A 24,665-nucleotide genomic window follows, 5' to 3' on the forward strand; every position below is an offset into this window, starting at 1 on the left:
AAGGCTAAGATTCTGTAAATTGTTGAAATACATTGTTTTTGGGGGGCAAAGATGGAATTAAGGTAATTTTCAGAATTGTCACATTCTGTGGATGACTTTAGAGTCGGAGATTATTCATTCAGACTTGCCTATTTGTTTTTTTCCGACAGACAGCAGTTCTCTTCTCTAATCATCTAGAACCACGATGTTCTACTAATCCTCCCAAATGCTGTGTTACCCTGAGTGGGAAATCCACAAAGTATCACAAACAGATTTTTCCTGTTGTGGGGTCATATAAATTATGTATCACGTGATATGAAAGGTAATCTGAAATAGGGCAGAGGAGCATGCGATTCCTTTACTGCTGCTCAGATTGATTGGGGAAATGCCATTATTTGACTTACAGACAAGGAACAATGGAGGATATGAGAATCGTAGACGCTCCAGGAAGATGCAGAGCTTGAACAGAAGGAATGGTGAGAAGTCAAAGGATATAGGATGGTGTTCTTGTGAGCGTTTGTTCTTCCTCTGAAGAAGGTCAGATGACCACTAGTAGATCCTGTGGTGTTTGCTTTTCATGACAAGGACGTTTCCTTCTGTGAACATCCTTGAGAAGATAAAAGTTTATCTGGTAGGTAGAAGACAGCATTGGGAATGAAGATCTTCGTTACTCGGCATTACACTGTCATGGGCTTCATGAGACCTTTGGCAAGTCCTCCAAATTCACTGAGTCTCAGCTCTCACATCATAAAAGTGAAACTAGTAATAACACTTGTCTTGTAAAGGCCTTCACTTTATTCAAACAAAAGCTATTTGAATGCTTAGCCTGTTGTTGATAGCGCTTCATCTGCCCAGCAAATAACTTGGTTTTGTGCAGACACGTCGTGGTAGCGCTTCCTGCCTACGCGCTGGAAGATGAGCGTGAGGCACAGCTCCTTATTAACGAGGGGATAAAAAGTCTGCATTGGGCTCTTCTATCACCTTTCAGCCTGGCATTTATGTCTCTAAGAAAACCAGCAAAAGTACTATAGACAAATGAAAAGTGTATTAGAATAGTTCCGTACTGTTGTTGGAAGATAGGCAAGAGATTCTGCAGGCATGCGCTCAAATGTGAAGTGCCCTGAAGTTCAGAAAGGCTTTTCAGAAAGACATAGTTGGAAAGGGCATTCAGAAAGTTCAAAAAAAGCCACGTTAGGTAGAAGAGTTCAACATCTATCACCTTGAATTAAATCAAAAGTGAAAGGAGAGGCAGTGGTGGGACACGTTCACCTCTTCAAAAACCCGTCTCAGAGGTGTGTTCCCAGGAACACAGCTAAATGCTTAGAGAGGTATTGGCAGGTCTGGGGAGCTATCACTAACAAGACTTGGAAGAGGCTAAAAAATCCTCTCACAGTGGTGTGTGTTGAACTAATGGCATGATGTCAGATGAGATGAGCTGCTTTTCCTGTGCTAAAGAGGGGTGCATTGACACAGCGAGGAAAAGTAACAGACAGAAAAGCCATGATGGGAAAGAGGAAGCGTTCCAGAAGAGGTATTATTTATTCACATTGATTGCCTAATCTTTGTTTTCTAACATTTTAAGTCTTGACTCTTGATTGGTTTCAGTTTCTCTGGCAAGTTTTTTGTTCGTGAATTCTGTCTCTTCTTGGAGTGCTATAATTGCTTCGGAGTTAAGGAGAATGTGTGAATGAAAGCACACATTGTAATTCCACTGAACCATTTTGCTAGAGCTATTTCATGGTTTGTTAAAAACACAACAGCTGTTTACAGTTTTTGTGCATCTCCTGCACCATGCAGACATTTTTTTGATGACTGCCTTTTTGTGGTATGATAAGCACATAAGTACGGATGAACTTTTTATGTTGTGTTCTCAGAACCTGAGAAACAGCTTGAGTTTCTTTTTTCTAATACCTCTGGAATGGAAGCCTCTTGTTGGTTGGGAGACCAAAGTCAGATCAAATTTCTGCGTTGGCAGTAAGAAGCCATGAGGAAAATGCCCAACTGTGTTTCACAGCAGAGGCCATTCGTTATGAAGTGGCATGTTTCGTTGTTCCCACTGTTCTTAGGTTGAGAAGCTGTGATGATGCAAGGGAAGACGCTCCTCTTTAAATCAGTGTTCTGTCTCCCTCCCATGGAAGGGAAAAGCATAGCTTCATCATGTCTGCCAGTGTAGGAATGGAACAGACAAAAATGATTTGTTAAAAATCGATAATTTTCCTGTAGTCTTAATACATCTAAATATTTAAAGGAAATATGTTTGAAGGCTATTATTATGGTTCACATATACTGCGAGTTTTAAATAATGAATTTGGAAAATGCTGCTGAAAACTAAGGGTGGTTCTCATAACCAGGAGGCAAGTCTGGGAACCCAGCATGCTACAGGTCAAGAAAGGGCAGCTGGAAAGGTAACATCCATCAAGCCTGTGCCAGCGGCTGGGTATTGGTGATCTGCTTCCGCTAGCAGTAGTTATTCTTCTGAAGGGAAAGCCTTCTAAACAAGGCTGTGAATTGGTTTTCATGCTCGCATTGACAGATTGGGAAAGCAGTTTGTTCTACCAAATTTAACAATGATATATCATTATCACAACTTTGGGGGAAATCTATAAAATCAATAAGTTTGTAGCCTGAACAGGATTTGTATCGCTTGCTTGCTGTGCTGGTGTCAAAGCGTGAGCATATGGATTGAGTCACAGCCTGAGATCAATGGAATTTGTGGACAGTAAGCTCAATAACAAGCCCTTCTGAAAAGAAATAGATGTAAAAAGCAAATTTACTAGAGTATAAAAAAAAAAAAGCTAATATCTTTTCCGCGCCTGGCTGTAAAGTGCTGTTTGGCTGCCGTTGGCTGCTGGTACTTTGAAAGCTGTCTAGGGTATGTGCCTGCAATGCTGAGTGCTGCTGCTGCTCTCTAGTTCCATGCATCGCATGTACAGTTGGATGCTTCTGTTTGTAGGGCTTGTATTAGGAAACTAGCCAAGAATAGGAGGAGGGGGAAAAATAGCCCTTTATATTGTAAACTGAATAAAGAATAAAAACAGTCAGTGTGTCTGCTGGGGAAAGACCATGGTGGCTTTATTTACTTTGTACTGGCAGGGCTTGCTAATGGAGAAAAATAAAAAGGCATAATTAAATAGTTTAATGAATTCGCAGCTCTTTTGTTTGAGTGGGGCTGGGAATGCATGTTCCAGAGGGCCTCACAAAGAGCTCGGCTGGTAGTGAGTTAAAAGTAGGAAATCAGTCCTTTGAAGGCATTTTTATACTTCATTATCCCAGCATGTAAAATGACTTGTACTAAACGATTGAGGATTTTTTTTTCTCTCTCTCTTTCTCTCTTCTTTTCCTAAACAAAGGAGAGCATCAGGGCGGCAGGAGCATAATTCCCCTCAGTGTCCTAGAGCCAATAGATCAGCTTGTCAGCGAATTGGTGGGCCTGTACTTATGTTTCAGTAAAATATAGGGCTCTGGGAAACTAGTGAACAACGAAACCACAAGCCAACCACCACAGAAACACACACGCTTTAAGAGATCCTGGGGGAACAGGGATGATAAGACCTCCCTTTTCACCTCAGTACTTTGCAGTAGGCATATATTCACTTTTAAAGGTTTTTTATTGTTTATTTTTTTAATGTGCAATCAAAAGAATAATGTTACACTTCCCCCCCCCCCTTTTTTTATTTCTTTGTTGCTAAGGATTAGTAAAGCCGGATAGGCTAAGGTGTATTTCCTTCCTCGCGGTACGCCAAGTATGTAGGATTTTAATGAAAGTAGCTGTTCATTGATATTCCTCCACTGCCGTGCACACTCCAGTGATCACAGAGGTGAGAGGCCGTCCGCCCCGCAGAGGGGCACTTGCACGTGTGGCAGGTACCGCGCCAGGCCTGGGATCGTCCAGCAGCACACCCACAGCCCTGGTTCTGCAGCGTGGGCTCTCTAACACACATCAGTCAGTCTTTGAGGCTTTTCAGGCGTTAGATCTTTGGTCTCCACGGTTCAGGCAGTGGAGCCCACCCATCACCTGCATCCCCGGATGACTCAGTGCCGAGAGCCCCAGCGGGTAAATGCTGCATCTCACGCCACGTGCCAGCGGAGATTAGCTTTGAGTCATTGCTCCCTGTTGTTGCGCTGGCATTTGTCTTAATGGTGCGATCATGCTGCACTGTAGGGAGACCACAAAGTCTCCAACCTTCCCAGGGCTTTACCTAATGAATTAATTTCATTAAAAGAGAGGGTACGTTGCAGCGCTGAGTACGAACACGGGTATTTCCAATTAAACAAGATGGCAGTGTAAGACCGATCTGAATTGAATTTGGGGGTTGTTTAGATCCACGTACTCTGCAGTACACCCGCACTGTGTTTAGCAGTCTTTTTGATGCTATTTGTTGTTAGATAATAGATTTACCTTTTTTGTCATTGCGTCCATTTTGTTGTATGGACGTTACTGGGCGGTAGAGGGGAGGACCCCCAAGAACAACCTTTACTAACAAATGAAGATGCATTTCACTGCTGTGTCCTCCTTGGGCAAACCCCTGGCTTTGATTTCACCTGGCTGCTGGAACTGGTCAAATTCTGCATGTGTGTGAGAGCCAGCTGCAAACAGCAGGGAGTTTCCCTCCAGGACCTCATCTGGCCCCTGTGCTGGTATTTACAAAGCATTCCCTGGTTTTAACAGCTTGAGTTTGCTTATAAACAACACTAACTGTTTGTTTCTTGTTAAAATTTACCTCATAAACAAATTTTACTGCGTGACTTCAAGCCAATAATTGTTTAATCCTGACTTTCTCATACCCGTAGCACAGTGACTGTAAAGCTGCGGTTGACACTTGATGGAATTTCTCTGCTGCTCTCCGCCCTGAGCACGGTGCCACAAGCTCTGCTCGCGGGGACGTCCGCGAGCCCCGTGCCTGCAGGGCCAGGCTGGGCTCTTGGCTGGGGATCCACCAGCAGGTACCTGCGGTGGCACGACACCAGCTGCACTTCTTTGCTCTCCCTGGGAAGAATTAAAGCAGGGAAAGCCTCAGAAGAAATAAAGTCCAAAATCAAATCTTCCCCCTATTTCTGAAGTTTAACTTACTTTATGATGCAACGGCGAAGCTGTGCAGTTATTTACAGCCAATGGCAGGCCGCATGGCCCCTCTCGCTGAGTAGCAGGGAAATGCTGGGGAAGTGACTGCTCCTATTGATTAGCGAGACACGAGAGAGTTAGAGACCCTCAGCACTGCCACTTAAAGTGGGCAGGAAACCCAAATTGACCAATAATAAAGTGTTTGAGGTTGTACGAGGTGGCTCCTGGGGACACTGCCTTCTCGGAGTGGGGATGCTAGGGGTGGAAAGCTGTCAATTATCCTTGTTTGATGCGGACTAAGTAAACGTGCTGTTAAAGCGGCCTATTAAATGTGAGAGAAAATGTGCTGGGGCTGGGTTCTGTGCAAAACTATTTTTGCAAATTCAGAAGGGTGGATGCTCTTGGACCCCCAAAGACAGGGGCACTACCATCAGCTGGGAATTGGAGCTTTTGTTTGCTTCCCCTTTTTTTCTCTCTTCTTTTTTGGTGTGGCCTCTGGTTACAGACAGGAGAAAAGTGAGAATTGTTAGTCCCACAAGTACTAATAGTGTAAGACACTAAATTCCTGTTGCAATATATACTGCTGTGCAGAATGAATACATAAAAGGGACGTAGAAAGCTAAGATATAACTACTTGGGACATCACAGGTAAGAGGCTAGCGGGTTTCTTAGGTCAGTGCATAATTAAAAGCTAAGAATAATCAATGACAGTGAATATCTCAGATGTTTAGCGCTGGAATTACAGGGAATTATTCAGAACTGAAGTCTGGATAATTACATAAATGGAATCTTTTCATAAAGTGCAACGTATCCCAGAGCAGAGGGTGCGTGCAAGGTATGAGAAACCTCCTTGGGGATTGCTGAGGGGGTGAGTATTGAAGTATAGCAGAAGCATGTAGTGATAAAATCAGAGAGGCCAAATCATAAGTTGGGAAGCAGCTAGTGCTTCATGAAAATAGCCAAAATAATGGTACTAAGAACAATAGCAGGAATAGGAATGAATAAAAGTGTAGGATCTTCATTCAGTGGAGAGCAAATGATAGTTTTCAGAAAGCCAAATGTTTGTGAAGGAACAAGGAACGTGAAATACTGGAAGGCAATGTAGTGTCATTAGCTTAAGTAGGAGTTTAGACGAGTTATAGACCAGTCAGCTAAATTCCAGTTTCTGCAAAAATTATGGAACAAATAATCAAGCTATTTGCAAGCAATTGGAAGATGACAACGAAATGAATAATGAAAAAAATGTACAGATTTATTGGAAAAAATATTGTATACCCAACACAACAGCTTCTGTGACAGAGTAGCAGCTCTGGACAGGGAAGAAGCAGCAGGTGTCGTATATCTTGCATTTAGGGAAGTTTTTGACACTGTCTCACATGACTTGCCTAGCAAGCTAAGGAAAGGTAGTTTGTGAGTGTAGATGTACAGCCGGCTGAAGAATTGTATTTAGGGCATGCTTATCAGTGTCAAAATGGAAGGAGGTATAAAACGAGGTTTGGCAAGGGCTCGCCCTGACCCTGGGTCTTTGCAGTGTTTGCTCTAATGAGCTGAATCGTAAAGTAGAAAATATACTTTCTGAATTTCAGGCAGTAGAAAACTGAGATGTTGAGTACATTCCATGCTAGGAGTGCCGTTCAAAGTAATCTGATAAGAGGGGGAGATCACCATTTCATTCAGAAAAAGCGTGCAATTCTGTAGGGAGAGCATGTTCACAAAAAGTGTAATGAGTTAACTATTAGTAGTTTCTTGGCCCAGTGCCCTGCTGCTGGCTTCAAACCTCCAGTCATTCTTCTGCTTTGAGAACTGAAGTTATTGTAACATGAAGACAAATACAAATGAATATTAAACATGGATTTGTTTAAAAAAAAAAAAAAAAAAAAAAAAAGATTGCTCAAAGTGTAGATAAGGAATGATTTGCATGAAACAAGGTTTCCTCTGTAAAGAATTTATGTCTAGATACTCTATAGTGTTTTATTAACATTGTCTGTGTATTACAGACATGCTAATGACAAAAGCAAAATAAAATAGATTCAGAAGTCATTACTAAACTGTGTTGAGGTACCCCAGCCTGGACTTTGTGTACACACTTATGGCTATGTCAAGCAGAAACAGCAAAAAGAAGTTTTTTGTTTGTTTGTTTGTTTGTTTTCAGAAAAAAGCGTTTTCCTGCTCATTGAAAAAGTTTTTTGAAAATATAATTTCTAAAGTAAATATAATATATATGTAATGTAAATGTAATACATAAAATCATTTTTTCACTTCTAATTTGATTAACCTGAGTAAGAGCTTTGCTCAAGGTTTTGACAATGTGATTGACTTATAACAAAAACTCTCTTAACAGCTTTAATACCAGTTCAATTAACCCTCCTTATTCTCCTTTCTGAAAGGCACTAGCACTGTAAAAGTAAAAAAGAAAAACAACAAACAAAAACGAAATACTGGTTTGTCAGAGGTCTCTGGTTGTTGCTTCTGCATATTCTCATTATTCTTTGGCCTTCATCTATTCTTCACTTTTTTTTCTTGTTGAATTCTGTGGTCAGTCAGGAAGATCCAATACCGTTCATACCAAATTCCTCAAAAATCTTCCTGCTGAGCACAGGGTCCAACAAGAATCCCCGGTGTGCTTACTTTCCGGTGTAGCCTTGTAGGTACTGAACGAATGGCATTTGAGGAGAGAGTAGAATGAAAACACAGAGATAACCACTAAAACATTTCTTGTCTTCTTCTAAAGCATCTGGGATGAACCCGTGTGAGACAGAATGATGGCTCCTCGCTGCTGGCATCCTTTCTTGGTGTGCTTCATATTTTACATGTACCTCTCATCTAATAAATTTCTTTGATAGGTATTTCCCATTGTGCACACAAGATAGCAAAGATACTCAGAGGTTTTCTACAACTGAATTTTCACTTCTGACTAATCCCCTAAGAGATGAGATTCAGATTCTCTGAATGTCTAAGCCTTCACTGCTGTGGTTGAGAGAGGTTTTTTTTGGAAACGGAAATGTAAAATTATTTGCATTGCTCCACTCTGTCCGTCTCGGTGCTCTACATTCCCCATCACAATAACCATTCAGATTTGCTAATAACAGGACTCCTTCAAAATTGTTTAAGCTTTGTGTTGTACTGGATCCTCAAGCTGGAAAATGATCTGTTGGCAGTCTTTTTCTGTTTACCTGTGCCCGTCTACTCTGGTTTTGTTTGTTCATTTGAAAGTATGGTCTAACATCTTCCACGAACCCCCTGAGATCCTTAAATCTTTTTGTTGCATGAAGCAATTCAGTTAGACACAGGCAGTCAATTACACTTTCTTACTTATTATTAATTTGTTACAGGCAAAATTCCATCTCTCTTTTTTATTATGTTTGTGGTACTATGGACTTTCTCGTTTTTTTTCCTCTTCACTGCACCCCAAAAGCTCACTTCAGCAATATGAAGTGAACCATGCTTCTAGTGTTATTAAGTAATATTCCTTTCTACAAAAAAGAACAGGGCTCCTTTTAATGACTGCTTTAATGCTACCAGTTCAAGTCACTATCTAGGGAGCCCCTTTTCTTTTGTTCATAATGAGGAACACCTCATTTGCACTGTCCCTAGATTTATGGAAGGACAGGAAAAAAACTTCAATTTATTACATCTTAAATGAACTGCTCCCAAAGCAAAAACAAAAAGGGTAGTAAACTGGTGCCTCTGCACTATATAGTTTGATTTTTATTGAGCTGTATAGTAATGTTCTGCCTCACCTAAGAAGGGTGAGCATGGGCTATAATTACCTCTTGTGAACCCCATTTCCTGATAACCTCACTGGCCTCTACCTCTTCAGGATGTAGAATCTGTCAGTTATGGTATTTTATTTGTGCTTACTGATGGTGCTGTATATAGTTAGGAGAAAGGAAGCTCATTTGATATCTCATTTACCCCCTCCCCCCCCCCCAAAAAAAAAAAAAAAAGTGTGTGTGTGTGGGATACTCCCTGCATTTGTAACCAAAAAGGTATTCCAGTTCTGTGGATTTCATTCTGATGTAGAACTTCTGCTGATTCTCTCTCCTTTTGCACATCCTCACCTTCTTTTCTCCATCTGTACAATCAGTTCACTTCTTCGGCAGATATTCTTGCATACCCTAGGAGTCAGATAAAGAGAAAACAGATTTTAATTGATGAAATCCCAGTTTTAGAAAAAAGAGTTTTAAGGTCAAAGTCTTTCTTTGTAAGTGAATAGAGACAGGCAATAATAGCTGTATTCTTGGTATGAGATTAAATTCACTGTCTCTTGTGCAAGATGAATTGAGGTAACGGTGTTAGCCCTTGCTTTCTGACTTAGGAAAAAAAGTACTAATTCCTTATAGTTTTTATATTATTTTTTTCCTTGCAGGAATGCTTCGGATAAGCATGCTGGTGTCTTCTATGTGATTAAATTTAAGTCAAATTTTAGATGTGAGAACAAGTTTTTTTTTAAACTTTAGCTTATGTGTACTTTGTATTCAGAAATGTGGAGCTACCTAATGCATATTTTTCGGATAGATAGCAGCAACCTAAAATTTTTTGTCTAACCTATGGCAAAAAGCAGAAATCAATAATAAATGATCCAGTGTCGTCTTGGTTTTGCTCTGCGTGAGAGTGTTTTCTCTGTAGTTCAAAGGTTATAGAATTTATAGCAGACAAATTCTAGCTACAAATGATACTTCTAGCATTTTGCAGAAAATCTTAAGACCTTTTTATTTATTTCCTTTTCTACAAGAGTCAAATAAGAGCCTTTTACATACCAAGTCAAGGTTTTTTTAGACTTAAACTTCAGAATATTTTCAATATCTGCAACATTATCTTTTGAATAATAATTACCTCTTATATTAAATTATAAGACAGCAGGATTCAGGATTAGATCTCTGCATATTATTCTAGTGAAGGAAATTATGACAGGGGTCATTTTTTAGAATTATGTAGGAGGGTAAAAGGTCCCAGGCAGCATTAGAAGGGAAGGCGTTTATAATTAAATTGTAATTTAGGCCTATGATTTATAGTTTTCTCAATGAAAAATTTGGTGCTGTAGAGAGATCCTAGGAGGAACTTTAGTGAGATACAACTTAATGAAATAATAAAAAGAAAAATTATTCTGGAATAGACTGTATTATAGAGGTACCCGTTAGCACACTACAGTGTAGCTAATGTTCTGTCAGTATTTCCATTATAAACTCTGTTTTCTAGGGGTTTATATCTAGGCAGTAAAACTTGGTTTTAATCTGAAACATGGCATGTAAGGTTTCAGATCAAGAGAACTTTCACAATATATATTTTTAAATCATTTAGCTCATTAAAACTCACAGAAGTATTTCGAAGCAACAAACCATCAGTTCAGGACAAAGGCTGCTGCTGCTTTTCGTTGTTGTTATTCATGAGTTGCAAGGAACCTGCAAGCCTTGTTCTCCTTCCCGATTTGTGTAGTCATTAAAGTACGTGGGGTAGCAACGTGGTCTGAAATAGCACTCACCTGTAGAGAAACAATTCTTTTCTGTCTAATATGCAGAGTGTTTCTGAGTTTCTGTGGAGGAGATGGACATTGGAATTAAACCTGTAGCATTCTAATAGTTATTTTTATTAATTAATAAGCTAAACTTCTCTCAGTAGGATGAAGAACTATTCTACAGGCAGGAAAACATTAATACAGAAAGGTTAAATGATTTGCCAAAGGCAATTGAGGTAGTCAGTGACTGATCTGCCAACAGAAGCCATCTCTGACCTGATACCCTCTGACAGTAAAACTGCGTTGGTGCACCACTTTATACAGGTGGCTCACCGGTGTTTTAAAGCCACATTTCAGGCTAGGACTTACTAATTTTCATAAAAGATACCTGTATGAAAGTGATGTAGGTTCAGTACCTCCCTTTGGACATGATCTGCTTGTGAAAATTTAGCAACTGTTCGTGTAAATTGCTTATTCACTGTCCGAGTTATAAAATAAGAAACAAAAAATCTGCAAATGCTTGGAATTTGTGTACAGCCACAGAAAGAAAATGTGCAAGTTTAGTGTGCAGGTTTAAAGGCCATCTCCTGGATTTTACCACACTCATTTTAAGGCAACATGTCAAACCTTATGATATTTAATTTTTTGTAGTACCATTGAAAGCAAATAACCTGATTGAAAATAAATATATGTAAGCACCCTCTGAAATAAATGAAACTAGTGAAATTGTTTCTAAACAATTTCTCATATCACAGAAAGATGGGGAGGAGTACACAACTTTAAAATATACCTTACAGAACTTAAAAATACACTGGAACTTGTAAACCCGACATCTCTGTATAAGAAAATTAGAGAAGGGAATACAGGTAACCCTCTTCCACTGGAATGGTAAATGGCTATTAATAAAGAAGACAAATAATATATTTGTGTTGCTTCTATATTATCCAGATTAAAGCATTCAGCTTTAATCATGTTCAACTAACATGGTTTAAGCTTCGTATACCACAGATGCTTATTTGTAAACTGAAGTTATACATCAGTGTTTTTTGTGCTCCAGTTGGGTCCAAAGAAATGTGATGGCACTAAGAGCAGAGTATTTATGTAGGGAGGAGGAGGAAAGAAAAATATTTTGATGTTGTTTGACAAACACCGCGTTGTGAATTTAAGTGTGAAGAACAGAGGGATACTGAATGAGGAGAATTCTCGTCTTCCCTCTCACAGTGTGGCTGAATACTCAGAAACTCACTGCGTGGATCAGAATACACGGTGATGGAAAAGGTGTCTTCACTGGGTAGAAACAAAAACGCTGAGGAGGCTGAATAGAAAGCAGGGCTAGAGATAGGAAGGAGCTACTTCTACAAAGATTGTTACTATTTGTATTTTAAACATTAACTTTAAATTGTCCAAATAGCTATTTATGTAATATGGCGTACAGATTCTTCCCTCAATACCCAATTTATTGAGAAAACAATAAGCTTTTAAAAGACTACATGTATGTGTATTCACATAATGAGTATGTAGGCATGTTAACAAATAACTAATGTCTTAGGAAAAATATCTTTTCTTAATAGCAGAAATCATTCTCTGGCTTGTGAGTATATAGGAAAAACTTTATAATTTATCTAAATAAAGATGCTAAATGATAGGTCTAGCGTCTCCAAAGGAACTCTTTGAAATTTATTGTGTCAAATTTTTTAAAATTCCAGGATAGCTTTTTCTTTTCCTTTTTCTAAGCTAAAATGAATAAGAAAAGCTAAGACTGATGTACAATAAATAAATAAATAAAATCACCTTAAAGAAGAAAACGAGTAATATTTACAGAATTTGTTTTCCCTGTAATTTTCTGAGCCTTGCATGCAGTAACTGTTGATTACGGAAACATCTGTTTGAAATCTCGGCTTTCTTCTCTGTAGCTCCTTTCCCTGCGCTTGATCCAGCAGAGAAATCACAAGTGTCTGCGTTTGACTTATCCCTTTGTTTGGCAAGGCACTCTGATCGTATACCTCATTTAGCATCGTAACGTCGCTCTTGGATGAAGAAGCAGCAGCCTTTGTTTAAAAAGAAAGTCTCTTTGATAATTAGAATTAGCGAGGGATGTATCAAAACCCCATGAAAACGCGTTACAAAGTGCAAATGCATCTTTTATTTCGACAGCGTGCTGTTTCCCACGCAGCAGAGTACCCTGCAGTTGTGGCCAGGCGCAGCCAGGCCGTGGCAGGCTGGGGACGCTGACACTGGGCACGGCCTTTGGCACAGCTTGGGCTGCTGCCGTGCCCTGCCCTGAGCACCTCAGCTGGGATCGACGCTCAGTGACACTGTGTGCTGTGTTTTGTCTCCCTTACCTACACCACCAGGTGAGGCCGCTTGGGCACCCCCATGACAGGACTCGAAGCAGAGCCGTGGCAGCGCTCTGCCGTGTCTCCTCAGCGCAGGCACTGCCAGGCCCCTCAGCGCAGCCCTATCACCGGCTGCAGGTGGGGTGCTGAGGCCTCAGCAGCTCTGTGGCTGAGTCCCCCAGCTCCTCAGGGCATTGAACCCAGCCTGGTGCTGCTCTGTGAGCGTGGACTCTGAGTAAAGAAGGCAAAGACCTCTTTCAAAGCTAGGCTTGGGGCTGGCCGAGTCCCTCGTGTTGCCTGTCTCAGCGCTCAGCCTGGGCATGTGGTGTTCTCCTTGCAGCAGTGGTGGAAATCACAGCTGCAGCAGGAGCTGGTAAAAATGATTCCAGGAACGGCATAAATGTTATGAAATGCTGTGCTTAAAAAAAAAATAAAAAATCAAGTTTAAGGTGGTTTAGAGTGGATACCCAAAATTAATAGGCATATTTGACCTTAATCTGTCTTCCTGGGCAAGTTTAATTATGGCAATTTCTTAACTTCAGTTCGAGCTCTTGTTTCATAGAATCATAGAATGGTTTGGGTTGGAAGCGACCTTAAAAATCATCTAACGCCAACCCCCCTGCCATGAGCAGGGACCCCTGCCACTAGATCAGGTTGCCCAAAGCCCCATCCAGCCTGGCTTTAAACACTTCCACAGATGGGGCATTCACAGCTGCTCTGGGCAGCTTATTCCAGTGCCTCACCACCTTCTGAGTAAAGAATTTCTTCCTTATTTCTAATTTAAACCTGGCCTTCTTGAGCTTAAAGCCATTACCCCTTGTCCTGTCACTGCCCCACTGACACAAAGCCCCTCCCCAGCTTTCCTGTACCCCCTCTAGGCACTGGCAGGCTGCAGTAAGGTCTGCCCAGAGCCTTCCCTTCAGGCTGAACAACACCAACTCCCTCAGCCTGTCTTCATAGGAGAGGTGCTCCAGGCCCTTGGTTATCTTTGTGACTCACTCTAATACATCCATGTCCTTGTTGTGTTGGGGTCTGCAGATCTGAATGCAGAATTCCAGGCGGGGTCTCACGAGAGCAGAGTAGAGTGGAGAATCACCTCTCGAACTGCTGGCCATGCTTCTTCTGATGCAGCCCAAGATAGGGTTGACTTTCTGGGCCGCACGCATACGTTTAGAAATGTTAGTGTTCTTTTAATACACATTTTTTGTACTTAGTATCACCATGTTTCTTTGAAAATGATAATAACAATTTCCACCTACAAGAATTTACTGGAATAGAACGCCCCAAGACTTTGGACATGCTGAAAATTAATATTTCTTTCTAAATAAGTTACTGTTTATAAGATGAGTTCAAATAGGGATGGTGAGGAAAATAAAAATGTGGGTTTAAGAGCTACATTTAAAAGCGAATATCTTTTGGAATTATATTGTTGCTTTGTGGTCATTGCCTATCCTGGTAGGCAGAGGCAGGGGTCACTTCATGGAAAACACTGGGTGTGATGCATATGTTGATTCGCACCAACTTGAGTCCCAGCATTTCTTTTAGCCTTTATTATTTCTCTTATACAACTTAAACAGAGATGTAACAGTTATGATATCTATGTGTACTTTCAAATAGGTACTTGACAATACAAAATGTGCTAAAACATAGTCTTGTATTATTTTTATTAACTTAGGAAAAAAAAAAAAAAGCCTTTTTAATTACTTTCCTTAGTCATCTGTTTGCCATATCTATGTAAGCTACTGCTATTGGTGCCTAGCTTGATGACAGTAACTTTCTGTTCCGTGCCTCAGCCATGCCAGCAGCACTGTGAGGGGGTTTTACTCTGCCCCTGCAGAGTTCCAGGTACTGTAACCTGCAAAATTGGACAGAGTTGATGACTGATGGGAAGAAAGTCTTTAGGTCAACTGCTTCTGTTTTTTTCTTAGTTGATGATAGGAAGAAATGCTTGATGTATTATTGCTGTCCTCCTTTAAAAACAAAAGTCATATGCTAGAGGAATTTACGTTACGAAGTCTGCTTGTTGTATAAAAATGCATTTCTGATTTGCTGGTTATTTGTAAAGAGCTGTTGTCTCTCTTATATGATATATATGATTTTACTATGTTTTACTCTTTCTCCATTTACACGAAAAAAGCTGAAAATAAGAAATTGCAGACACAAGCAGCAATTTTACATCTCTCATCTTTCACAAATTTAGCATCTTTTACTCACATGAAATCATTTCAAGTTTACTATTAAAAAGTGAAAGAAACCATTGGTGCCTTAGACTGAAGAAAGTAGATATGAGACATGCTGATGGTGTAGAAAAACTCCTTGGTTATATATATAAAAAAAAAAAAAATTAAACTGTTTTATTCATTCTTTCTAGGCAGCTAGTTCTGCGAGCGGGATTCTAACAGAGCAGGAGAACTCATTGCTTGAGTGCACTTACTTTAGTTCCACATCTTATCCAACTCTAGGAACTTGAACTTGTCATTATCAGACACAGAAGGTCAATGCATTAGCCATGGTACAGGCTCTTTCATGTGGCCTTTCTGAAGAGGAAAAAACAGCTTTTAATCTTTGCTTTTATAAAATACTGTGCGTACTGGGATACATCCTAACTTGTCATTTTCTCGTCTGTTTTAGTGCTGGGGGATATCTGGAGACGCTTTATGATGCCACACAGATACACACGTCTGCAAAAGGCCTAATCTGAAGTGAATCTTCTATAAATAATAAACAACAAATAGGTTCCTTTTAGTTATATTAGGCCCAAAATAGGTCATGTACATTTGTTTTAAATGCAAACGTAACAATAAAGTAAATTCCCTAGGTGGAGAATTTGATGTGTTTGTGCAGATTTTCTGGACACAGTACAAAAAAAGCCAACACCTATATTTTACCATTTAAAATATTTATATATTGTCTCCTAAGGTCCTCTGTTTGAAATACTGTTTATAATAAACACCCAGCTAAAGGACTAATAGTCACAGTGTAAACACTTGCCATTTGTTACTTAATCCCAAAGTAGTCTTTATTAACTTTCTTTTGTATGGAAACTCAGTGCTTTGTGTTATTACCAGAAAAGTTGCCATTTTTGTCAGTTCCTTCCTTCCAAATGATCTTATTTTTCCATATCTCTTAATTTAAGATGTCCTCTTCTTCCAAGTCAAAACAAACTGTTACTGAATTATCTGACTGGCAAGACATATGTGCAAAATGCATTTATATTTCAGTTTAACTTTCTGATAGATTGTAGCTAGTTCCTAGACCGAAGTTGTTCAATGTGCAGATATATTAATAGTAAAATAATACCCTACATGAGAGTAAATTGGTATATCGAGTAAGTCAGTACTTATGCTAAAAAAAAAAAAAAAAGAAAAAAAGAAAAAAATCACTAAAAAGAGGAGTAACGAGAGGAAAATCTAGATGTGTGAATTTTCTGTAAAATTGCAGTCTTATACCTCAGGGGAGCAGGTTTTTTATTTTGAGGTCCACAGGGTCTTGCAGTTCCACAGGCTTCTTCTCAGGAAAGGTGATTAAGGAAGGCAAGCTTTGTGTCAGTAGGCTTTCACTCTGTTGGCTGGGCACCTCCACTGGAAATATTAATGCAGTTTTCAAATAATAATAATAAAAAAAAAGTCTGAGAAGACTACCTGGCAATCCTTTTAACACTCCCCCTGAATATTAGAACTAATCTGTTAAATTGTGTGGGTAACTACAATATAAAGGAAAGCATATCTGAGAAATACACAATTTATTGTGGTTGTTTGGAATTAAAATGGCTATGACACCTATTGTAATTTTCATACTATTTCTGCCTAATATAATGGTGTTTGGATTTTAATTGGAGTCTTTAAATGCTAGTATAACACAAATAATACATATAGGATATCTCACAGCAATATTAGACAAAGGTAAAATGCTAAAAATTGTAGTGCTATGTGTTTCCAGCTTATGTTCTTCTGTGGAGCTAGCTAGAATCTTAAGTTCTGCGTGTCACCCATTGTAATATACATAATTTCTGCATCCCTATTCATGTTCATCCCTGAGATGCATTGTAAAAGTGTAAATCCATCACTAGATAATTTTCAGTTCCATTATTTACAAAAATGAATAGTTAAGCAAGTCATTGTTAGTGGGATGCTATTGTTGTTTCACAGAGATAGGGACTGCCAAGGTCTTGAATGATGTACACTTGAATGTTCTTTCAAGACACTTGTACCTGTTTCATTTGGGAGGAGTTTCACTCATGTAAAATCAAACAGAAACAATTTTAGTAGCCTCTGAAAAGAGAAGAAGGGAAAATGGATATTAATGAACTGTTTAATATTCTGCTATGGAAAAGATGCAGTGATTTTGCTGTTGACACTTTTGCATGGAATTAAAGAGATCTGGTGGTTGTTTTACCCGTCTGTCTTTGTTCGTGAAAGACTTTTCAGTGTCATCAGATTTGGTTTTGTAACCTAAGAGATATTCTACCGACACGCAGACAAGTAAAAATCACTTCTTTTTCATAAAATTCATTGGTATTCAGAACGTGGGCCTTTGATGAGTTAGAAATTTTGGCTAAAGCTTTAATGAGATTTTTATTTAATGAACTTATGTCAGAAATGTGTAGGCTCCATGATTCACAATTCTGAATCTTTTTTTTTTTTTTTTTTTTTTTTTCCCCAAGAATATTTCTGGCTCGTTTATTACTCAATATCTTATTGATTTGTGAGTTGAGAAGTTCACAATGAAGGTGGAACAGTTTAGAGCTATAGATCTTTACTGCATGGTCTGCATTGACATGCTTGCTTGCTACATTCAGGTAAGCATTTGCAATTCAAGGTTATGCAGACAGTGCCATGGCAGAAGTTACGTAGGTAGCTGCAGAATCCTGTAATAGATGTGCTGTTACATCGAGTGTCTGCTGGTTCTGTAGTTCCTGTGTATTAAGACCAAATCTTGTCCGTGCATTAATGCCTGCAGTGAAGCAGCAGTGGAGGGAGAAGTGCAAGGCAAGGACCGCGGAAGGCTGGGGTTGCAGGCTTCTTTGGGACCTGTCGGTACTTTTGTGGTTTTTGGCTGAACTTCTTTTGTGATGCAAAGTGGCATTGACAGTACAGTCCTTAATGTGGGAGAACTTGTGGAACCGAGCCTGTACCAGAGGGATCTATAGAGGTGGTTGTCTCCTTTCTTTGCGACTGTGTCTTTTTTATTAGGCAGTGCTCGTCAGTGCATGTAAGTTCCCTTTAAGTTTTCAGCTGACAATACTGTAATGGCAAGGGCTTGTATCTGAGGCTGTTTTCTCAAGAAGCTGTGCTGTGAATGTAGACAAGCAGATTTATGTACTTGCTGCATAAATGTAACTAGATAGCCAGTTGTATTTATTTCATATTTAGTAAAATATTTCATCATGTACCCGGTTGTTTCATTGCAGATGGACAAGTAATTTGGGAAGCTTTCCACAAGCTGTCATGGAATAGTCTTAGGTTTTATAGCCTTTCCTCTGCTCCTGTGCTATGTTATTCACAGAAGTTCTCATAACTCAGAACCGTTTGGTTCATGTCTTACCACATTTTGATAACTTAAATATGCTCTGTCATGCTAAAAATAATAGAAATATTACAATTATTGTTGTAGATTATCCTTTATGTAAAATGGATTTTTTTTTTTTTTTTTTTCAGGGACACAACACTTAAACGTTTTGGTAGTCACTGAAAAGCAGGGGGTATATCTGTATACAATCTTAGCAGTTACTGAAACTCTTTGAGAGCAAATTTTTTCCTGTCTGCTTTTCTCTCAACCACTTTTGGGGATTAGATTTTTGCTTATACCGTGATAGCCTATCTATTTAGACTTCCTCGATCACTTATCTTGCTGGGTTTTGGTTTGTTTGCACTTGGACTCCTTTTCTCTTTAATGCTGTGCTTCCTTTGGCTGTGCAGGATCCGTAGCACCGTGGTAGTGGCTCAGACACCTGCCAGTGCCTGCGAGGTGAAGCCCTGACTGTGCCAGGTTAGGGATGGCTCGAGACTCCTGCGTGCAGATCCCTGCTCCGTTTTTGTGTTGGTATCTGCCTGATGGAATTGCCTCTCGTTATAAGTGACCTCTTCCTCTTGCTATACTTTTCTCTCCTTCAGTTCAGGAAACATCAGTGAAGAATAACAACGTTTTTTACAGCTAAGGTCAGAGGAGTGGGGAAATACTAGGCATCCAGCCCGGAGCAGAGAGCTCTTTGCTCTGGAGCAGAGATCTATTATGTCAGTTCTTAGTGTTAGAAATAATTCTGGATGTGAATTGAGATTAAAATGTAATATAGTTCAGTGTTTAGAGATGACAAGTCATTTTTGGTCTGCTTAAAATTGCATGGCTGACTCCAGGACCTGTTTTAGCCCATCTTATCTTGCAAACCCTGCAATCTCTTCTCCACTCTTCTAGAAAGAAACATAATGCATCTGCTACTGCTTGAAGCTTCTTTTCCTCCACAAAATCTTTTCCAGAAAGAAGAAATTTGCTGGCTGGAAGTTTCAGTTCTTAATAGTATCTGAATATTTTAAGAGAACATTTTGGAGGCCAGAAATATGATGAATCTGTGAAAGCTTGTCTGTGTACCCCTCAAGTTTTCCTCTGGTATGTCTATTTGACATGGGTTATTTTAACATGTGACAGATGTTTGAAAGTTAAAACATTTTTTTGGGTGATCAGTTATGCCCTGATTGGCAGATTTAAAAACAAAATTAAAATATGGTTTTGACACACAAAAGGAGGAGATTGATATAATCTATATTTAGTTCCTTTTTCATATGTTTGATAATGATTGGCTCTGGGGCCTTATCTTTCTGAAAATATTAACTGGTGCTTTCTTCAGAGATATTCCTTCATCTGCAGCTTGTGTTGGTACCTCTTTTTGCATACATGTACCTATGTATTAGGGCGCAGGAGGAAAAGGTCTGTTTGCTCGATTTGCCGTTGTTTTCCAAGCACACAAATGCCGAGTGGAGTAGCTCAGGCCCCTCCACGAGTGACTGTGTGAGAAGAGCAGGCGCGGGCCATGGGCTGTTCTTCGCACGCTGGCCACGAGCTGGGGCCAGGCGGCACCGCGGCTGCTGTCCCGGTGTCCTGACGCTGGGTGCGTGCCAGTGCCAGCACACCGCGGTGTGGGACCAAACCAGCGCTGTGCCTTCCTCCCTCCTAACACACCACTGCTTTTAGACTAGAAAGGGAGACCATGGGAGAATTTGTCCGCCAAGTAGACAAGACACCCAAGCCCTGCTAAATCTGTGGTTTTCACTTTTTTTGTGCTAGATACGTTCTGGATTTATCGTGAGCAAGAGGTGGAATTAATGCCCAGGAAGTGATTCTTCTGTCCCGTGTTACATACTCCTCCAGCCCAGAAGTCCTTCATTTTACGGTAAGAAAACCTTTCTTTTTTGTTTCCAAGCTGAGTTCTAAGTCCAAGTATTTAGTAATATTTAAATAAATTTTATGTAAAAACTGTCAATTTTTCAGCTTTCAGTCAAGCACAGTCAGAAGGTGTGTGAATTGCGGCCACAGTTTAGAGTTTAGGACTGTAGTGCCTGGTTCAGTGAATAGCATGGTTTCAGAACAGAGCACAATGTGCAAGCATTTTAAAGGCTATGCCAGCAATGATAACTTTACCAGTAAGGATAATCCTCATAGTTTTTCTGGGACAGTTGCAACAGTAAGTGATCTGCCTGTGGTAAAGACCAAAGAAAAAGTAGGTGTGTTCTACCTAAACATGCTTTTGCAAGGAGAAGCTTTGTTCCAGGTCTCTCACTGTCCTGAAATAGCAATTTCTAAAAATATGGGATATAAATGCAAACCTATATTTAAATATGTTGAAACAAGTGTGTGCATTAGCTGACTTCTTGCTATTGTATTATTGCTTCTGCAGTAAGTTTGCTTATGATGTAGACAGTATAATTTTATTTTGATGTATTCAAATATGCTATATTGTGTATGAGAATATAAGATTTTGTCTTCATTACCTAGTACTAAGTATGCTTTGCTTCTCGGCTCGCAGTGCTGCGGTGACCTAGTTGCATAGTTGAATTTTGGTGAAATTAATGCTGGCCAAAATAACCAATAATATTTATCCGCAAATGAATTTCTTGGGAGGGAAAAACTTAACTTCACGCTAATAGCATAGACAGATTTGTGGAATCGCTGCAGCAAGTTGTAAATGATGTATGAAATGAAAAATTCCGGTCATGCACAAAACGAGTACAGCCTTTGCGGTCTATGCAGTCACTGCTGTGAGAGTTTATTTGTTCTAATACTATCTCAGAGGTGCCAACTTTTAATTTTTAAAAAAAGTCTCATGCTTGCATTTGAAAGAAGTATGTCTTTAACAGAAACAAAAATTTGTTAGAAATGATGCTGCATCACTAAATATCCTAAGGAAGTTCACTACGTTTTTGTACAGTTCTTTCTGAGCCTAAAGAACGTTTCTTTACAGTATTATAAACTGATATGATGGTGGTAAAAATGATGTCAACTTTCATAAAATGGAAGCTACCTGACAGGACTTGAGATCAAAAGTCCAGTGAAGTTGTGTTTGAGGGGAATAGTGGATTTAGGAACGAGAGTGGAGGTGAGACTGGTATCATTAGTCAGGAGTCCTAGTTTTGTGGGGTCGGACGTATATTTGCATAATAAACGCAGAGTAAGATCCCTTGGGCAGTGTCAGAGACAGAATCTTCCTGTTTTCCTTCTAAGTCACCCTAACTTTTCTCCTGTATTTATTGACATGCATCTCCTGTAGGAAAACGAGATTTAAATTAAAACTTACACATGAGGATCCAAAATAACATTGTCCTAGTAAGTTTTGTATTTGTATTTCCAAGCCTTTGAGTTTGGCTGTTTCCTAGTATTTGTGTCTGTGTTATTCTGAAAACGTAGTCTTGAAAGTTTATCTAAGGAATATGTGCATAGGAAACTCCATACATATGAAATACACAGTTATGTGTACGTAGTTTTAGAACTCAGTGCAAGAACTGTGCCTAGATAAGAAGGTTTTGTTCCGATAAAAGTATTTGGTATGTTCAGAAAGAGAAAGCTGGAAGTTACTTTTACTTTGCTTGGAGAAATGTTTTCTTGTGACATCCTGCAGCCAAAAAATCAAACGCTGCTTAGGCTTTTTCTCAGAAAACATTAGCTTCTGCTTTTTAAAAAATATATGTTAATCTTACCTTCTAGCTACATCTATTTACAGTTCATTATAGGCTTGTGGTTAAAGCAAAAACTATATGAACTATTTTTATCTAAATTAAAAAGAATCCATTAAAATTCTTAAAACCATGAGAAATGACAGTCTGATATCAACCAGTTTCACGGTCTCTTCATTAGTGGTCTTACTGGTCATCTGGATGCTGCCTTACTGTTGAGTCTGTTTTCATTTTTCCTATTTTTCCTATTTCAGATAGTTGTGAAAGGGTGTTAAAAACCTGCTATGCTTGCCACTTCCACATAGCTTAGCTGTGGCAAAAAAATCTAAACGTTTGGCTCAGAGTACACCCATGTCAAACACCAAATACAGTTGTATTCTTAAAGACAAAACAAACAAAAAAAATGCACACACAAAAAACAAACAAAACAAAACAAAACACCACAATGAAGAATATTGTTTTGCTGGATGGGAACACTCTCCTTCCCTGAAATCTTTGAAAATCTCAAAGATGCAAAAGGGTTTCTGTATCATTTATGATTCATAAGTGGATCAGTGTTATTAAAATCCACAGGAGCCCTTTGTTCATCTAGTCAGTCAAAGAGCTGCCCATCAGTCACTGTTCTGTGCAGGAGCATCCTTCTGCAGGTTTCATCTGTTTTTTCAATAACCCCTTGGTGTAAAAAAAAAAATAATAAATCAACTAATTATGCCACTGAAGTACAAAGATTATTAACTCTAGAAGACTCTTGTGCCTTAGCCTTACAGACATTCCAAAAGTGATCTCTTAAGCAAAGGAAGCAGGTTACAGTACCCTTTCTGCACTGCGTAGTTCCCTAATATGTATTTCCCTAGCCCTCTTACCATGTAATTTTGTTGTGTTTATAAATTGCTAGTGGTCAGGATTTTTGCCGTTAATACTGAAAACAATTAACAATGAAAGCAAGGTAATTTAGGTTTCTTAGAAAGGAGAAAATAGCATGTGAAGAAATTGATGCACTTTCACAAATCTTGCTTTGTTATTATTTATCTTAAAATTCATATTTCTACATTGTGTTTCTGTTCTCTAAAAACATGTAGTGCCTAACAGCTTTGCTGTTCTGCTGTGTTCATGCAAGAAACCTGGCTAAAAACAAAAGAGGTTAAAAGAAGGTGGCATATAGATGACTTTTAAAGCCAGCATCTAATTTGTTTGTTTACATGATAGCCAGTACAGCCCAGTATTTCTCTCAGGTTGCGTATTGCAAAAACAAAAATTCTCAGAGGGGTCAGGCATTGGAACAGGTTCCCCAGGGAAGTGGGGGAGTCACTGTCCCTGGAGGTGCGTAAAGAAAGGGAGGTGTGGTACTTGGGAACGTGATTTAGTGGGCAATGTTGGTGGTAGGTGGACGGTTGGACCAGGTGATCACAGAGGTTTTCTCCAACCTTAATGGTTCCACGATTCTATGATTTTTCTTAGTTTCTAGAGCCCACCATTAAATGTATGTACTGCAAAAGAGAAAGTAAGAGTTGCGTGGCAATTACACAGGAGACTGTGGTAAAGTGAGCAGAGATAACATGAATAAAAGAGATAATTAGGCTTTTTTTTCTCTTTCTGAAATTGTTTGACATAAATGGCTCTGCTTAGTTACTGCAAAGCATCTAATGCTCAATCCTGAAAAGGTTTTGACCAAATTTGGTTGTGTACGTTCATCTCTGAGGACCTAATAGCACTAGGAATTGTGATTTTCATTTTCTAGCATGAAAAAGTACTGTCTATAAAGGAAAACTTTTATTCTCAGTGATAGCAAATAGATTGCTTCATATTACTGTCATTTAGCTGAGCTTCTCAGAAGATGCTTCAGAACTGCCTATGGCAAAACCGACATCCTCACGTTTGTTTTAACTGAAATGGAAAGATAGAAGTCATCTACTGCTTAATTTCTGCTTGGATTCAGATGAAGTTTGTACAAGAAGTGTGATGTGAGTAAAGAGTTTGTGTGCTGAAAAGGAATTTATCAGACTGGATGGAAGTTACTTTTCCCTCAAAGATCAACTTTTTTATACTTCTTATTTGTAAGCCTTCTGTGAAAATCACTTGTGGGTTTCCTGAAACGGGGCTTGAAGACCCTGTGCTGTGAGATGCTGATAAGAGTGAAAATTTGGGCTATTAAATAGGAAGAACTGGTTGACTCTGAAGAAGTAATAAAAATTAGGTGAAATCTAATAGATTCGAGTAACTTTTGCTGTTGGCTGAAAGTATGCCATTGGCGAGGGATGAGGGTGTCTTAGCTGACGGCATGACTGGGAGTCACCAACACGACGTGTTAGTCGACCCTAGGATGCATGAAGGAAAAGTAATTCCAGAGAGGTCAGCAAAATACTAGTGCCATTGTGATAGCCACTGGTAAGAGCTCATCTCTTTATGGGGGGAAAATGGAGCAATGTGAAATCAGGACTGTCTTCCAGTTGGAGAATCGTGCTCAGAGCATCTCTGCATCTAATCATTTCCCAGGGCTGTAACAATTAGCAGCAAGTCAACGCTTTTTTTTCCTTAACAAGGAAAGTATGGTAGGTCATTTCTCCTAATGATGCTCTCCGAATGTGTTCAATACAAATGGTTTCGTAATCTGACAAATAGGAAGAATAACATGAAGTGAAAGATTGTTGTTTTGTTTTTTTTCTAACGAAACA

General features: G+C 39.3%; 1 long non-coding RNA gene across 1 annotated transcript in view; it reads left to right on the forward strand.

Annotated features, from left to right (window-relative positions):
- Positions 1-24,665, forward strand: part of LOC116494026 — a 329,297-nt gene that overhangs the window by 71,647 nt on the left and 232,985 nt on the right. Inside the window, exon 2 of the long non-coding RNA XR_004253828.1 lies at positions 20,111-20,216. This is a non-coding gene — a long non-coding RNA (uncharacterized LOC116494026). The remainder of the gene's footprint in view (positions 1-20,110; positions 20,217-24,665) is intronic.

This window comes from Aythya fuligula, chromosome 12, assembly GCF_009819795.1.
Source record: "Aythya fuligula isolate bAytFul2 chromosome 12, bAytFul2.pri, whole genome shotgun sequence".
In the NCBI taxonomy this organism is placed as follows: Eukaryota; Metazoa; Chordata; class Aves; order Anseriformes; family Anatidae; genus Aythya; species Aythya fuligula.